Source organism: Lemur catta, chromosome 5, assembly GCF_020740605.2.
Source record: "Lemur catta isolate mLemCat1 chromosome 5, mLemCat1.pri, whole genome shotgun sequence".
Taxonomy (NCBI): domain Eukaryota; kingdom Metazoa; phylum Chordata; class Mammalia; order Primates; family Lemuridae; genus Lemur; species Lemur catta.
The window spans coordinates 33,233,890-33,251,454 of NC_059132.1; the positions used below are offsets into that span (position 1 = coordinate 33,233,890).

The following is a 17,565-nucleotide window of genomic DNA, read 5'->3' on the forward strand; positions in this document are numbered from 1 at the left end:
CAGCTCACGCAGCTGTTGAGAGGAGTGGGTGACATAATGGATGCAAAGCCCGGGGGAGCTTTCTCAATAGATGGCAGTTTCTTTCCTCAGTCAGCCGGGCGGGAGGGATTCTGCTTCTCCCACGCTCTGCGAGTCCACATGACAAGCATCAGAGACCCGTGGACGGCCCAACCTCTCACCTTCACTCCCCGACCAAGGAGCGGAAACGCCTCCTGCCCTCTCCTCATGGCTCCTTCCACACGACAGGAGCTTCCTCACCCCAATAGCCCAGGCCCCTGTCCTGGGCCCCTGCATGGTGCCACACACTTATGAATGAATCTGAGAGACGAAATAGGCAAGCGTAACGCAGCACCTTCTCTGGGTCTCGGGAGCCAGCCTGGCTGCGGGGGGCCTGCGCCCCTCCACGCTCTACCAGGAAGGGGGGAGGGCTGCGCCCTGGCGCGGGGTGAGCAGGCCCACACGTTCCACGCGGCTCTGATTAGTAACAACTGTGACAGTCTCCTCTCCCGCTGCCTCCCTTTTGCCTTAACTCTCAGTTGGTGCGGGACCCAGGCTGGGGAAAGGAGTGCTATTAATCGGTTCCTCCCAGCCCCCAACAAGAGAGACCAGTGGGGGAAAATCCTGTCTTGTGTTCCTGACTTGCTAATGGAGCTTCCCAGGGCCTGGTCAAGCCCAGCGCTGTGAGAATCAATCAATAAGTAACTGACAAATATTTACCGAGCTCCTGATACAACAGTGAAAGGAACTCGTCCCTGCCCAGTGTTTCCTACTACTTTCAAATGCCTAAAAAGCCATTCAATTCAAAGGTCTGTGCATTCCAAAGTGCCAGGGGCTGTGCTAAGTACACAGACACCACCTTGGCAGTCCGCACCGCTGGTGGCATGGCAAGGCACCCCCTTGTCTTCAAGGATCTGGCCACTACCTTATGTCCTCCATCCACATGGTTTTATTGTGCACTTGCTGGGTGCCAGGTGCCAAGGGAGGCACTGCAGATAGGACAGTAAAGCAAACAGATGATGGCCTCATACTCCTCAAGCTGACAGTCTGGTGGGGGCTTTGAAGAAAATCAAACAAAGGATGGCTGGGTCGGGGTGGGGGGTGTCAACTTAATGCAAGGTGGCCAGGGAAGGACTGTCTGAGGAGGGGCCACATGACTCCTCAGTGATGAGAAGGTGTCAGCCTTTGCAAGATCTGAGGGAAGAGGCTCTCAGTAACACAGTCAAATGGGCATTATTATTATTACTCCCCTTTTACAGATGAGGAAACTGAGGCCAGGGAAGTTAAAATACTTCCTCCATGGCCAAAGAGGTGTCTCTGTTGGTGGTATGAGGATTCGAATCTGCGTCAAGCATCTAAAACCCCAACTACTGCCACCAAACCCACTCGCCTCAAGGTTCTAGCAGTTTTTGAAAGAATCCTACCTCGATGAGCCTCAGCAAAGTGGCAGGCAGCATGCTCACAAGGAGCTTCCAGTTTAATTTGGGAGAAAATACCTTCACATAGAAAACACTAATAACAGGCCAGGTCAGAAATTGACATGCATGTCTCGACATTAATGTATGGGGTTAATACAATTTCAGATTTTCAAAACCCAGTGGGATTTGTTCTGGAACATGACAAAATGATTACCAATTTTCTTGGGGGACAGAAATCTATATATTTATTTATGAATTGGTTTATTTAATAAACACTTATGACTTGCCAGACCCTGTCGTAAATGTTTTTCAGATATTAATTCTTCCAAGTTTCATAACTTTTTTAATACTCATAACAGTCCTGGAAGTTAATACTATCACTCACCTGACTATGCAGTTGAGGGAATCAGGGCAGAAGCAGGTCAGCAACTTACTCAGGACACACTCTGGGAAGTGCTAGAGCTGGAATCCGAACCTCCATCCCCAGGCTCTGGAACCTTCACTCTTTTTTTTTTTTTTTTTTTAAATTTTTTTTTGAGACAAACTCTCACTCTGTTGCCAGGGCTAGAGTGAGTGCCGTGGCGTCAGCCTAGCTCACAGCAACCTCAAACTCCTGGGCTTAAGGGATCCTACTGCCTCAGCCTTCCGAGTAGCTGGGACTACAGGCATGCGCCACCATGCCCGGCTAATTTTTTCTATATATATTTTTAGTTGTCCAGATAATTTTTATTTCTATTTTTAGTAGAGATGGGGTCTTGCTCAGGCTGGTCTCGAACTCCTGACCTCGAGCGATCCACCCGCCTCGGCCTCGCAGAGGGCTAGGATTACAGGCATGAGCCACCGTGCCCGGCCTACAATTGAATTTTTATATCCCACTACATGTTGTCTCTTTGTCTCTTTCTTCCTCACCTGAACCAGCTTTCAAGGTGAGACTGTGATTGTCTGATTTAAATGCAGAATCCATCCTTTCCCTTAAACTTGCTCTGGGGAGCCCTCGGGAGGCTCTGCGAAGAGCCAGACCACCGTTCTCCAGGAGGCTGAAACTGACACCTATCCAGAAGTTCCTGTTACCTATCAGGGTTCCCCCACCACACAGGCAGTTAGACACCACAGCCAGAGGACAGAAGACAGAGGACAATCACATCCACAGACTCTAGACCATAGGTGTGGGCTGGTGATGACAGGTGCCTTCGCTAGCTATGAAAACACACCTCATACAAATAATCATGCAAACAGCATGGCACAGATTCCCCATCCTGGTCACCTGCTCTGTGCCCAGGAGTCTGCCTCACATGGATCACATCAAAGGCTCTCTTGCCATCTGCCCTCTTCTGGGTTTGGCACAGGGAGGGCAGGAGGGGAGTGAGACTGTTTACTCCCCTGGCTCCCCACTCCTGCCCCTCCAAGCCTAGAGGGGGAGCCCATTGCTACCCTAGAGTACTGAGCCATCGCTGTTGGTTCCCCAGACCAAAAAGTTTACACAAGATAACAGTTCCTTTATCAAAACTCTTCTCAGCCACCCAGTTGGCACGTGCCCTCTGTTTCTTGCCACGACCCTATTTGACAGTCAGCTACTAGAATCAGCAGACCATTCAACAGACCAGAACAGACAGCATAGAAAGAAACCTGCTGCTAATCATGGAGTTTCCAAGTTACACACCTTGAGGCCCAAGAGGCAGAATTATGCACATGGTGTCCCTGGAGTTGCCTGCAATTTCGTGACTCTGCTGGCAAAGATATACAGAATTTGGTACTGACACAGGTGATGTAGGAAAGGAAGGCGGAAAGAAAGAAAGAAAGATTCAGGGAACAGGATGGGAACATGATGGGGATCACTGGTTAAATATATTAAAAGAAACTCAATTTGGACTTTTATCTTACACTGAAACCTAAATGGGTTAGAGAGTGATAATTTAGTGTGAAATGTGAAATCATTAAAACAATGACAATTAGAAACCTTGTTTTTCGAATCTGAATAATAGGGATAATAGTAACTGCCTCATAGCATTGTGGTGGGGATTAAGAGAGACCATCCAGATTAGGACAGTGCCCGGCACTTTGTTAAAAGAGGACTGAAGGAAGATTCCAGCTGAGAAACTTGCTCAAATCTAGCTACGCCAGGGGGAGGGGGAAGGGCGAATTGGTAAGAAGGGGTGTGTCCCTTAGGGCATAACGTGGGGATTCCACGAAAACTGATAACAGGACAGGGAGGGAGGCTTCACCTACCAAGTGGAATAGGAATGACTGATGGAGGCAAGTCCTCGATCCGTGGCCACCAGGGAATAATAATTCACAAGTACGCAGTCTGCAGCAGCAGCGATTTTAGAAGCAGGAGGAGACTGGAGCTGTGCTCATGGTCATCAGGGTTTTACCCTGGGCTGAGTTCCCTTTATCTGGGATGCGTGGTTGAAAGAACCCTCCCCCAGCATCGAAGGCTGGGCTCCCTGCATGGCACTCAGGACAGAGGGGTTGGAAGTCTCTGTTCACCTCCACCACAGGCAATCTGAGCCTCTCATTGTTAGAAACTTCCTCCTTAGATTGAGCTGAAACTGGCTTTCCTTCACGCTCTCCACTTTAGCATCCACCTACTGGGGGCCTCTGGTCACTAAGCACTCCAGGAAGAATACCACCCATCTTGTGCAATCTCTTCCAGAGAATAGAAAAGTGGGAACCCTGCCCGATACCAGCATAACCTTGATGCCAAAGCCTGAGAAGTAAGCGCAAGGAAGAAAATCCCCAGTGACTCTCACTCATGAACTCATGATATTAAAATGCTAAACAAGAAGGTTATTACATATAATCTGGCAATAAAGATACTGCAGGATGACTCAAACTGGGTTTATTCCAGATATGCAAAAATCAATGTCATGCTTCATGTTAACAGATTGAAAAAGAAAAATCATGTGACCATCTGGGCAGATGCAGGAAGAGCATCTGTTAAAAGTCTACTTCCATTTATGACTAAAAAGAAAAGAAATACTCAGCAAACTGGGAATAGAAGGGAACTTCTTTAACCTGATAGATAGTGTTACCAAAAATATAGGTAAACATTCTACCTAATCGTCAAGTGGACAGTTCTCCAAGACCTGCAAAGGCAAGACCCCCACTACCCCTCCTTCAACTCATCACTCTACTGAGGTCTTGGCAAGGTGGTAAGGCAAGAAAAAAAAAAAAAGAAGGAACAAAAGGATTAGAAAGGAAGAAACAAAACAGTTATTTGCACCTCCTACAATTATATACACAATGTTTTCAAAATAATCTACTTTTTTTTTGGAGACAGAGACTTACTCTGTTGCCCAGGCTAGAGTGCTGTGGTGCCAACCTGGTTCACAGCAACCTCAAACTCCTGGGCTCAAGGGATCCTCCTGCCTCAGCCTCCTGAGCAGCTGGGAACACAGGTGTGTGCCACCACACCCAGCTAATTTTTTCTATTTTTAGTAGAGACGGGGTCTCACTCTTGTTCAGGCTGGCCTCGAACTCCTGAGCTCAAGCAATCCTCCTGCCTTGGCCTCCCAGAGTGCTAGGATTACAGGTGTGAGCCACCACACCTGGCCCAAAATAATCTACAAATACATTTTTTTAACTAGTAAGAGAATTTAGCAAGATTTCTGGATATAAAATCACTATGCAAAATGCAAACATATTTCTCTAACAAGTAACCAACATAATATTAACTTATATATATTCCATGTACAATAGCATATAAAATATCAAATAACTAGAAATATATCTAACAAAACATGTGCAAAACCACCAAGGGAAAATGAAAAAACCATATCACGAGATGTTAAAGATGTTAAAAATAGCCTAAATAATGAAGAGAGATATCATGTTCATGGAAGACTAAATAACACACTTTCCACCCTCTAAAGGGCAACAGATAGATCAGTATTACAGCTGGGATTCAGAAATTAGAGCAATCTGGGTTTATATTCCACTTCTTGCTGCTTCTAAACTCTGTGACTCTGGGCATTTCACCAACCTCTCTGAACCTGTTTCCTTACCCGTAAATCAGGGGTAATTGTTAGAAGTCAATGGATATGAATGCATTTTTGTATAGATACAGGAGATTCTTTTGACCAGTATTATTGACTCTTGTTGGTTGGTGCATGGTAAAAAAGTTCTGCCTCTCAGTTTAGGCTGGCTGTGTGTCATCAAGGTTATTGCTGAGTGTTTATTCTGTTCATAAAATTTCCTCATTTAGTCCTCACAGCAACCTATGAGGTGGATGCTATATTAGTCCCATTTTACAGATGAGAAAGCCGAGGCTCAATTAAGTAACTTGTCATTCATTCAGTAGACATTCATGAATACCTTCTGTGTGAATAAGACAGATATGGTCCTTGATATTCTAGTTGGGAAGACAGCCAAAAGTCATACCTCAACTAACAAGCTGGCAGAACTAAGATTCGAACTCAGGGCTGTTGGACACCAGCATCCATGCTTTTCACTACTCCCTGGAAGCATCTTCTTCAACCTCTTCTGCTCCTTCCTCTCTTTTGGGATACGGTGGTTTCTAACACACATTCTGCTGGCAGCAGCAAGTTTCAGTGGGCTGTGCTGTCCAAGCTGCCGCACAAACTGAGAGCTGTCAGCTTCAGTCCTGGCCCATGTGACCCCCTGCATTGTCACTGGAGAATTACAGCAGGGAGGATGGATGCATCCCTGCCCCCCCAACCCCGACAGCATCAGCGGCATTGTTCCCAAAGAGTGTGCATCTGAGTCCTCTGCCGCCATTAATGGCAGAAGTGAGTCACTTATAAATAAGATATGGGAGCTTTATTATAATTACATCCCGAGATTCAGAAATGCTCAGCATCACTGTGAAAGGGAGGGCAGCAGGTGACTGGGGCTTGAATTATCCTCTGCCAGGTACCTCTTTCAGATAAAACATCTTGGATCAGGAGCAATTACAGATAACACCAGGCCTGAATGCTAATGAGAATTACTTACAATTGCATATAATTCTTTGCCATTTATACTCTGCTTTTTTCCTTCTTTTCCCTGCTTTTCCATCTTGGCATTAATCCTGAGAAACAGACACTGGCAGATACAATTAATGGCCATTTGGTAGATGAGGAAACTGATGCCCAAGGTCACTCAACAGCAAGGGCCGGAGCTGGGGTTCCAACCCTGAACTTTTTTTACTCCACCATTCTGTCTTTCAGGGGAAAAAAACCCCATTTCTGAGATTCAGAAAACATCTGCTTGAAAACTTTCCCAAATCCATGCCCCTCAGAACCAAGCCAGAGCACCAAGTTCAACTTGCATTGTGAAGGGACAAGCTTAGCCACAACAGGGATAATCACGGCAACGCCCGGCATTTGCTGAGCCCCTAGAAGAACGTCAGAAGCTTATATACAGTCCACACCGACACTTCCAGTTTTACATTGTTTAAAGCTGTGACTACAGAAAGACTTCTGGGGCACACCTTCTCTCTAACCAGACCTACTCCTACTTTACAGATGAGAAAGCAAGAGGCTGGCAGAAGCTGGGCAGCTTGCAGGTGGTACAGCCAGGATGAAGCTGGGCTTGTTTGACCTTACTAGCAACAATAATAACCACTAACACTTAAATAGCACTTTTATGTATCACATGGCACCACTGAAGTGCTTTTATGGACATCAACACACCCAGCTCCTCAACCCAGTGAGTAAGGTGCGATGAATGCTTCCATTCTAAAAATGGGGAAACTGAGGAAAAAAGTGGAGCAATATTCCCAAGGCCACAAAGCTCATAAGGGACAGTGCTGGCATTTGAACCTAGGCAGGACAGTTCCAGAATCAATATTCTTGATCTCTTTGCTATGCTTTGTCTTTGCTATGCAAAGGCCACACTGTTTCTGCCAGGCAGTCCTTGATCGTGAAGAGGAAGTGCGAACACAGAATGCTAAGACAGTCCAAGGGGAGGAGGTCCAGGTTCCTTCTCTCTCAGACACTCAGCTGAGGGCCAGGAGGGACCACTCCCAGCTGAGGATGCCCAAACCACTCTACAGTGTAGGGTCCCTTGGCAGGCAGCTCTGGTCTCCACCCGGTTCTGAAGTCACAGACAAGCACCTCCAGCCATCTTCCACTTTTGCGAGACTCTGTCACACTTGAAAATAGTACCAGGCATTCCCTGTCCTTCTGCACACATTCGCCCCCCACCAGGGGGAACATCCCTCGAGACAGCCAGGCAGCCTGTGTGTGAGGGTCCAGCGAGCCCTAAATCATGTTAGGTTAGTTACATGGGGTTGTCAGGATTCCCGTCAGCAGCAGGCCTCCTGGAGGACAGCCATTTGAGAGAAATGCAGGGGCACTGTGGCCCCTGTTGCCTGGCGTCCCTCTATTCTTTATCTTTGCTGCTGCCAGCCACAAGCACAGAAGGACCTAAGGCCCCATCTGCCGCCTGAGTTTCATTGATAATCTAGAAGGAGTCAGGCAAGATCAATGTTCAAATTCCAATTCTGCTACAGACCAGCTGGGCAACCTCAAGCAAGTTACGTAACCTCTCTGAGCCTCAGAAGACTACCTGTTCAATGAGGCTAGTAATACTACTACTTACCTTGCAAGGCTGCTGTGAGTATTAAAAGGGATAATGCGTAAAGCTGCTCTGATGTGTCCACCCTCTCTCTCCCCCAGTCTCTGGCTTGCTCCTGGCTGCCTCCAGGATAAAGCCAAGAGCAGGGCTCAAGACCCTCCTACCAGACCCCAGTGCCCTGCTCTTCATGCTCTAGAGACACTCTCCATCTAGGCTCCTGTCACAGGGGCCTCCCGCTCCCCTCCCCACATCACAGGAGTTCTCCAAGCACCTTCCAGCCTGGAAACCTTGCTTACACAGGAGTCCCAGCCTGTCCCCGCCTGCCGGCTTGGGTCTGAGGTGGGAGCCCTCTGTCAGAGGACACGATCCCACCTGGAGCATCTCTGCACCACCAGCTCCCAGGCGAGTGGAGACCGGGCGTTAGGAGATGAGGGCTGGGATCCCCTTGGGGGTTGGGGAGGAATCACCCAGGGAAGAAAGGGTGGCTTTCTTGAAGAGCCACTGTGCTCTAGCTCCTGCTCCTGACTTCCTGGGCTCCTTCCAGAAAAACAGAGAGCAACTTCCAGAATTTGTTCCCTGAAAGAGCAGCCCCTATGCGCTTCTGCCACCAGAATCCACTTCCTAGCCGTAATATCCACCCATTTTCCCAAAGGATCCTTTCTCAGCACGATGAAGAGGGGCTGAGCCTCCCGCCTCCCCACACTCTTGGAGGAGGGCGGGTGGTGGTCCCATACCCCCGACCCCAGGCGAGGCTGAGCTCCGGGCTCGCCCGAGTGTGGTCAAGGGGTTTGGGTCAAGCCGACTCAGGCTCAAAACCCTGGCTCTCCTCTTAACTAGCTGGCAGCTTTCCCTCCCCCAGCCTCAGTCTCCTCCTCTATAAAATGGGTTTAACAATACCCGACTGGTGGAGTTACAGAGGGAATTGAGAGATAATGGATGCCCAGCACCTGGCACGGAGAACACACTCAACAGACGGGCTGGGACCACGGTTAGCATCAAACTCGGACCCCGGCGCGGCTCAGGGAAAGCTGGAGACTCGCCCTCCCGGCGTCGGAGCCCCAAGGCAGAGGCTGGGGGCGCGCACCCCGGCCAACCCCGGGAAGCCACAGGTGTCTGCGCGTCGGGGCGCCGAGGCCCCGGAACGAGCTGCGCCCAGCCACCCTACCCAGAGCGCCGGCGCCGCGAGGGTCCCCAAGCGCGCCCACCTCGAGTCAGCGGTTCCGGGGGTCTCGGCCGCCGGGCAGGGACGCGCGGATCCAAGCCCGGCCAGCGCGCAGCCTCGCCCCGCCGCCGCGGCCCGGCTCCCGCCCGCGCCCGCGCCCCGCCAGCGCTCGGCTCCGACTCACCGGCGCCGGCTCCGGGGAAAGTTTGGCGGCGCGGCGGCCGCGGCAGCCAGGCTGTGGGGTGTGCGGCGTGGGCAGCGGCGCGGGCGGCGGGAGAGCGGGCTGGGGAGGCGGGGCGCGGGGGGAGGAGTCGCGCCGAGGGGACAGCCAGGGCGGCCGCCAGCGCCCCTGCCCCGCGCTCCTGGGCCGCCCCCACGCCGGCGGGGGGTGGCGCGAGGGCCGCCTCTCGCTCGGACGCCTTCCCGGGCTCCCGCCCCAGGATCGGAGCTGCTCCCGCTGGGCACTCCAGCCTCGGGCTCCGCGCTGTGGGGCGGCTGTTCGGGTTTGGAAAGAGGTGACAGAAGGGCTAGAACCTTGGCGAGACATCGTCGCCACCGCCGCCGCCACCACCACTGTGTACGCAACCGAGGGCGCACGGACAGACAGACACAGGTCAAGAAGACAGAGGCAGAGGTAGAAATTGCAAAGTCAATGACAGATGCACTGATAAAGACAGACAGCGACACCCCACAGCCGTCCTCCCCAGAAACGCCAAAATGGGAAAAAACGGAGTCAGGCAGAGATAGAAGGAGATTGACAGATAGGGACCCTACCCCTAGAGGCTTCCTGAGGAACTGTAGAGACGCCAGGACCTGGAGCCCCATACCCTTCTTCTGGTTCTCCCTGATGAATGAGCTCGAATTTCAAAGTAGGGTGTGTTTCAAGGCATCCTCTGCCACCTGGAGCAGAGAGGCGGGGTGGGGATCTTCTGCAGGTCCCCAGGAATTTCTGGCCGCTGGCTCTGGGAGCTTGAGGATTTTTACTGGCTGCCTTCCTTTCCAGAGCTGGAGAGAGAGGTAAAGTTGTACCCCACCCCCCAGCGCCAGGAATGCTCCATTTGAACCTCTAAACAGTTATGGCTTCAGGTCTTACCTCAACACTTCAGAAGAGATACCCAAACTCAGAAGGAGAAAAGGGTGTTGGAGAAGGTGGGAAGCGGTGGGTTTGGGTGGGGCAGTGGGGCATCATACGGGTATTTTAGCGTCCTTCCTGGAAGGGCCAATTCCTCAAGCAGTGGTTGTGGGGCCACATGGAGCTGGGTTTAAGGCCCAGCTTCACAGGCTGCGTAAGGCGGGTGAGTGACCCGCTTTCCTGGTGTCAGGGTCTACGTCTGTAAAATGGGGGTTGAGAAAGACAGCTGGCATTGTGCCATACGCTTCTCTAAGTGTCACAGTTGCTTTCTCATTTAAACCTCACAACAACAATAGCTACTGAGTAAATAGGAACTACTATTATCCCTGTTTTACAGATGAGAAAACTGAGGCACATAGAGTTTGAATAACTTGTACAAGGTCACATCTAGGAGAAATGAGCACCCACCCTATGCAACCTGGCCCCAAGGCCCAAGGTCATGCTATAATCTTCATCTCAAAGGGGCTGTTGGAAGGTTTCATGATGTCATTTATGGAAAGGGTTTATAAAAAGCATTTATGGTAAGTGCTCCATAAATGGTAGCTCATAGATCACTGAGCCTGTCTGCAAGGTGGGGATTAAAGGGCTGATAGTGATGCCCAAAGGTATGAGACTCCGGATCTAGGATAACTGGTGGGCCATGTTACTATCCTGGGTGCCAACTCTGTTACAAATTAGAGAGGCAAGGGGTTCCCCATTTGCTTCTCTGACCAGCCCCTTGTACATTAGCGTAATCCCACAACCAAGACCCCCCTGAATCCACATAAGCCTTCTTCCAGGCCCCGGTGATTCTCTGGGGCCTCCATATCTTACACTTTACCAGACTAATGCACCCTTTGGGACTGAGTTTGTTTTCAGCTGGACCTGCTACTCAGGGTAAAACTGTTATGAATTCTAAAGGAAATCCATTTTCTCTCTCTCCAGCTGTGGGGCTTACAGGAGTGAGGGGGGAAAAAGCCTCAGAAATGTCTGATCCACTTTCGTGCACCCCCGCTCTCCTTTCTGCAATTCAGCAAAGGCTTCATTACTTGGAATTCCTCTCCAAAGTTTCACTTCCTGGGCTGGTTTTTAGGCCTGCTAAAGCCATAGTGATCCGCACTTTTGGAAAAATCAGCATTTTTGAAAGAGCATGTCAGATAATATTTGAGGTCCCTGGTGACCATGGTATGTATTGTTTTGTTGTGGCATTTGGAGCTGATATATCATGAGGTAACCCAGGCCATATGGTGGGAGTAGGGGGAGCAGGAAGGATGACCAACTTACTAACAATATACGGGCAGCAGGAGAAAAATAAAACAGCTGGCCCTTGTGTCAGGCTTACTGAACACCAGGCCCAATTCCGAGAGCTTTACATAATGTAATGCACCTGCTCCTCACAGCAATTCATACTATTGTCACGCTATTTTGCAGATGAGAAAATGGAGGCATGAAACAATGAAAGGACTTGCTCAGAGTATACAGCTAGTAAGTCATCCCAAGATCAGACAGGAAGCTGCTGAACCAGGTCTGGCATCTGGATCAGTTTGGCTCCATAGTGCTGCTCCTACTTCTGTGCTTTGTGGAAGACAGCCAGAAAACGGACCACCGGAGTCCCTGAGTAGAGATTGGAAGCAAGGAGAAAAAAGAAGTAGAATAAAAATATCTGCTCTGCAACTTGCTAGCTCTATGTTTACTTTGCTTCTCTGAGCCTCAGTTTCCTTATCTGTATGTCACATCAGGATTTTAATGATTCTTTTCGTTGCAGGTAGCATAAACCCAATTATAACCAACTTCAGTGAAAAAGGGCTCTTGAACTGAAAAGTTTAGGAGGCAAGTCTGGATTCAAACACGACTCATTACACAGGCTCAAAGGAAGCTGCTATGAGTTTGTCTCTTGATTCTGTTTTCTCTCGTGTTAGTTTTATTACAGGCTGAGTCTTTCCCCAGGGAGAGGGAAATGGCCAATCAAGCAACCTCAAAGCAAAGAGATCACCTCCTTCCCAATACTGCCAGCAAAAATCCCAGGGTTGACTCCAATTGGCTTGGCCAGGATCACAGGCCCCATCCCAAAACCATTCTGGTTGTTGTGATTGGCTAAGCCTGAGTCACATGTCTACGCCTGGAGTCAGAAAGTGGGATCAGCCTCTCCCAAGCCGCTGGGACTAGGAGTGGGTGAGAGATGGTTCCCTAAAAGAAAATCAAGGTGCTGTTAGCAGAATAATAGGGTACTGGTGCTGGACAGGCAAGAACACAGGTGTCCCCTCCCTCACAGAGCTGTCATTAGGATTACAGAAGCTCATGTGTGCACAGTGCTCAGCACAGTGCTTCGCCCTGGTAGGTGCTCAGTAACTGACTCCTCTCCTTTCTTCCCTCCTCTGGAAAATAGGAATCATCTCTCACCACAGGCCAGCCAACTGCCTCCTTGTTCATGAGGGGAACCTGAGGAAGGCCTAGAGAGAAGGGACTTGCCCAAGGTGCCCCAGCTAATTAGCCACAGAACCCATGTCCCCTGACTCTGAAACAAATCCCAGTTAATGTCTTTGTGGATAACTTCAAATCCCCCACTAACCAAGGGAGTTATCTTTACATTTGCACAGGGTGGAAGGGAGAATGCAAAGCCTTTAAGACCCAGGGGAATGTGTGCCACATGTTGGGCTCCAGGCTGTGCAACAAGCTGTGAACCAGGAAAGCTGGGCAGAGTGCCCAGTCCAGGTCCCCACATCATAAAGTCAGCCATCTCCTCTGGGGACTGGGCACTCTGGTGCTGAGAGATGCAAATGGTCTTTGTTTCCTGTCACTGCCCAAAGTAGGCAGGATGGCTCTTCTCTTGATTTATTTCCTGCGCACTCTGTAAGAGCAGAAGTGTATGCACATCACAGATAGCACCAAGCTATGCATAATGATGCTCATTGCAGGATTGTGTATAATAGGAAAAGATTGAAAATAATCCAAATGTCTAACTATAGAGGATTGGTTAAATAAACTATGGTATGTTGATGGAATGGACTACTAACTAGTTGTTAAGATCATATAATAGAATATATAATTATGTGAAAACTGATCATGGTATAAATGTGAGGTTAAAAGAGCAAGTTATATAGGCCAGGTGCGGTGGCTCATGCCTGTAATCCTAGCACTCTGGGAGGCTGAGGCGGGTGGATCGCTCAAGGTCAGGAGTTCAAGACCAGCCTGAGTTAAGAGCAAGACCCCGTCTCTACTAAAAAATAGAAACAAATTATCTGGCCAACTAAAAATATATATAGAAAAATTAGCCGGGCATGGTGGCTCATGCCTGTAGTCCCAGCTACTCGGGAGGCTGAGGCAGGAGGATCGCTTAAGCCCAGGAGTTTGAGGTTTCTGTGAGCGAGGCTGACGCCACGGCACTCCAGCCTGGGCAACAGAGCAAGACTCTGTCTTAAAAAAAAAAAAAAAAAAAAAAAAGAGCAAGTTATAAAAGACTAAGTATGTATGAATTCATTTTGTGAAAAATTATTCTTATTTGTATGTAAGAAAGCTTAAAGTAGCTGTATCAGAGATAGGTGGGAAGGAGAAAAATTTGTGGGTGCTTTTGGTTTTCACTTGTTTTTACTTATCTGTGTTTCTAACATTTCTTTAGTAAATTTGTATTACTTTGGTAATTAGAAAAAACGACCAGTAATTCTTATAAAAGGATTTGCATTTGGTTTCCATTTAGAAAACACTTTCATTTATTAAAAGATCACAACCAGAGGTGAGATTAAATTGATCTCTCTCTCTTTCTCTCTCTGGCTGGAAGCAGCAGCAGCTGCTGCAGAGCACTGCAGGGAAAGAAAGCTGCATCAGGAGGGTGTACCCATTTGCTGTGTGGCCCTGGGCAAGTCACTCAGTGTCTCTGGGACTCTGTTGCCACATACCTGATATGAAGTGTTTGGTTTCATTGTCTCTGGAGTTTTTTCCAGGGCCAAAATTTTCTGTATGGGTAAGGTCTTTGACCTTCCACTAATGTTCACATACAGGGCAGAAGAACATGCAATGGCCGAGAAATGTGTTCAGCATAAATTATTTTTGTCTGTCCACCTGGTGAGGCTGCTGAAAGCTCTGCTGAGCTTCTCTGCCTCTTAGCATTTGCTTTCTTCTCAGCTTCACAATCGTTCCATCTAGTCACTGATGAATTGGCAAATTCATGGAAAAGAGCACATAGAATGTCAGGCCCACCTTATGCATTTCTCTTCATGCTAAGATCTTGACCCCTCAAGTCCTGGCTTCCTGGATAGCTCTTTGATGCCTTCTAACAGATGTTTATTTTCTTTTTAACAATTTTATCCAGGTTTTCTAGTTGTTTATTGAGAATATTGATCTCCACAAGCTAATTTTTCATAGACAAAAGCAAAAGTCCCTGCATGTGATATTAAGTGAAAATGGCTGATTATAAAATATGTTTCCATTTCTATGCAAAACACATATATATGTTTATACAGAATAAACAGAAAAATAGTGAAACCTATACATGGCAGTTATCTCTGGCTAGGCTTTCTTTTTTTAAAATGTTTATCTATATTTTCCAACTTTTATGTAATAGACACTAAGAATGTCTATACTGGGGTTGACCTTTGAGGTAATTTATACCCATCTTACAAATGGGGAAACTGAGGTCAAGAACATTTGATTTCAGTTGAACAATTAGTGGAGGCTTGCTGTGGGCAGACAGCCATGCTGTGGACCATGAAGCATCCAAAGAAACATAACACCAAGTAACTTAATTCTATCTCAAGAGACTCCAACTTGTGCTAGACTTTGGGACATGAGGAAAAAGGTATCTTCCCTCAAGATAGTCTATTTAAGGAGAAAGATATGCAAATAAGCCATCATAGGTATGGCACGATAAATGCTAAAATAATGATGTGAAAAGACTGTGGTTTGCCTTCTCTTCACCATTCTCCCAATATCCAACTAAAAGATTATATTTCCCAGCCCCCTTAAAGCAAGGTGTGGCCCTGTGACTAAATCCTGGCCAATGAGATGTAAGGGGAAATGTGGGGACTTCTGGGAAGTCTCTTTAAAGGGAACAAGTAAACTCTCCTTTCCTTTTTTCTGCTGCTTGGAATGTAGATGTAATGGCTGGAGCTTTAGTAGCCATTCTGAGTGACAGTGTCACCTTGGGCAGGAACCACATACTGGGATGGTGGAACAGCAAGATGAAATAGCCTCAGTCACTGACACCATGGAGATGCTAGATCAGCCCTGGGTTGTCTATCTCCATACTTCTTTTACATGAGAAAGAAAGAAATATCTCTCTTATTTATGCTACTACTATTTTGGATTTTCTCTCGCATGCAGATAAACCCAACCTTAACTTATACGCATCCTAAAAATGGAACAAAAGAGTGAAGGGAGGGAAAAATGAACATCTTCCACTCTTGGGTATCAAGAAAATGAGGAAGTGTGAAGGCTGTGAAGAGTTCACCAGTGAGATGGGCAGGGATTAAGAAGGAAGAGGGTTTCAGGCAGAGTGGACCATGCAGAGAGTATGGGCACAGGGCTGTAAAAAGGAACACAGGCATTGTATAAAACAGCCTGGATTCAAATTCCATCATGATCTTTAGCAAGGCACTTCACCAGTCTACGCATCAGTTTCTCCATCTGTAAAATGGAGACAATAATAACATTAACTTCATTAGGTTGTAGTGAGGATCAGGTGAGTTAATACATATAACGTGCTTAGAACAATATCTGGCAAAGGAAGAGTACTTAGTAAATGTTGACTGTTAAGTGCTTATCTACAAAATTGGAAGTTCATAGTCCTACCTTATAGGGTGGCCAGTGTGTATAACACAGCACAGGGCTTTATAATGGTGGGTACTCCACCACGCAGTGTTCTTTCTCTCCTTTCCCTCAAGGAGCTTACAATCAATATTTAACAAATCTCCACCAAGCCCCTACTCTGTGCCAGGCCCTGGGCCAGGAGGTCGCTGATTCCAGGAAAAATCAGACCTTATCCATGCCCTCAAGTTTATAATCTCAAGAAGAGAAAAGGAAAATAAATAAGAATAATATAGTGTGCAAAGCAGGACTGTGGTCTAGTTTCAGTCCATGAACTCAGGTAAGCAAGAAAGGCAGCTATTTTTTGTTATGTGAATTCAGTCTCTGCCATTATCTCCCATTATAGCTGGCGAAACAATCTTAGGCAAGTCGAGTTTTTCCTGTTTCTCTGGATAGCACTTGTTGAGCCTCAAGAGAAGCTGACTGAGAGAGGTGCGAGTAGGGAAGGGACAAAAGACAAGGCCACAGGTGGAAGCAAGGGTGAGATCTAACAGCCTCATGAGCCAAAGGGGAGGTTCTGCAGAGTTGAGATCAGATTTGGACTTTAAGGGAAATCACTCTGGAAGGAGGGGGATGGGGGCACGCAGCCTGAACTAGGGCCGGGGGAATGGGAGTGGGGTCGGGAGAAGAACTTCCAGGGATGTTTAGGGGGAAGACTCTGGTAACCAGCAATACTGGGGCACAGGGGAGAAGAAATATTTAAGGAGACTCTTGGGTTTTTGCCTTTCATGTCCAGGTGGAGTCATTTACTGAGAAAAAGACAGGAGGGTGTGCATTTATAAGTGTTGTAATGGTTGGCCAGATGTTGTTTATGCCTGTTCTGCTCCTGCTTCCCCTTTTTCTTTCCACTGCACTCTGTTTTTTTAATGGAGAATCACTGCTTCCCGCCCTCAGGCCACGCAGCTAACAGTGGTGATTACTTCATCGCTGCTGCAGGACATGTGACCCAGGTCTGGCCAATCAGTGTGTTTCAGATTTCTGGTCACAGTGATTGGGTCATGGATTGGCACATGACTGAGAGTTAGCCAATGAGGGTTAGACCTGGAACTATCCTGGGAAAGCGCCGGGGAAAAAGTCTCTTTTCTACTGGGGTCGGTGAGCTGGTGAAATATAAGTCTGGAGCTGCTGGTGGCCACCTTTGCCCTTTGTCACCAAGTGGAGGCGGGGAACCTGCCTGAGAATGAAGTCAGCACTTGAGTAAACAGAATCAAAGGAGAGAACCACCTGCCTCATGATACTGCTTGGGGTCCTAACCTGGGCTTTTCATCTTTGTGAGCCAATGGATTGTCTTCTGGGAGTAGTCCTGTTTGAATTGGGCTTTTTGTCACTTTTAGCTGAAAGTATTCTAATGACTATAGGCTCCGTTAAACAGGTTTTATATGAATACAGAGCTCTGCTCGGGATGATGAAAAAATTCTGGAAATGGATGGTGGATGATGGTTGCGCAGCGTTGTGAATGCACTTAATGTCACTAAATTGTACACGCCTGGGCAACATAGTGGCCCCCATCTCTGCAAAAAATAAAAAATAAAAAAATCAGCAGGCATGGTGGTACACTC

At 47.9% G+C, this 17,565-nt stretch overlaps 1 protein-coding gene across 1 annotated transcript in view; it reads right to left on the bottom strand.

Moving 5' to 3' along the window:
- Window positions 1-9,345, bottom strand: part of HRH1 (histamine receptor H1) — an 82,893-nt gene extending 73,548 nt beyond the window's left edge. Inside the window, exon 1 of the mRNA XM_045552714.1 lies at window positions 9,281-9,345. The gene's annotated coding sequence lies outside the window, so the exon portion shown is untranslated. The remainder of the gene's footprint in view (window positions 1-9,280) is intronic.
- Between the last annotated feature and the right edge of the window lie 8,220 nt (window positions 9,346-17,565).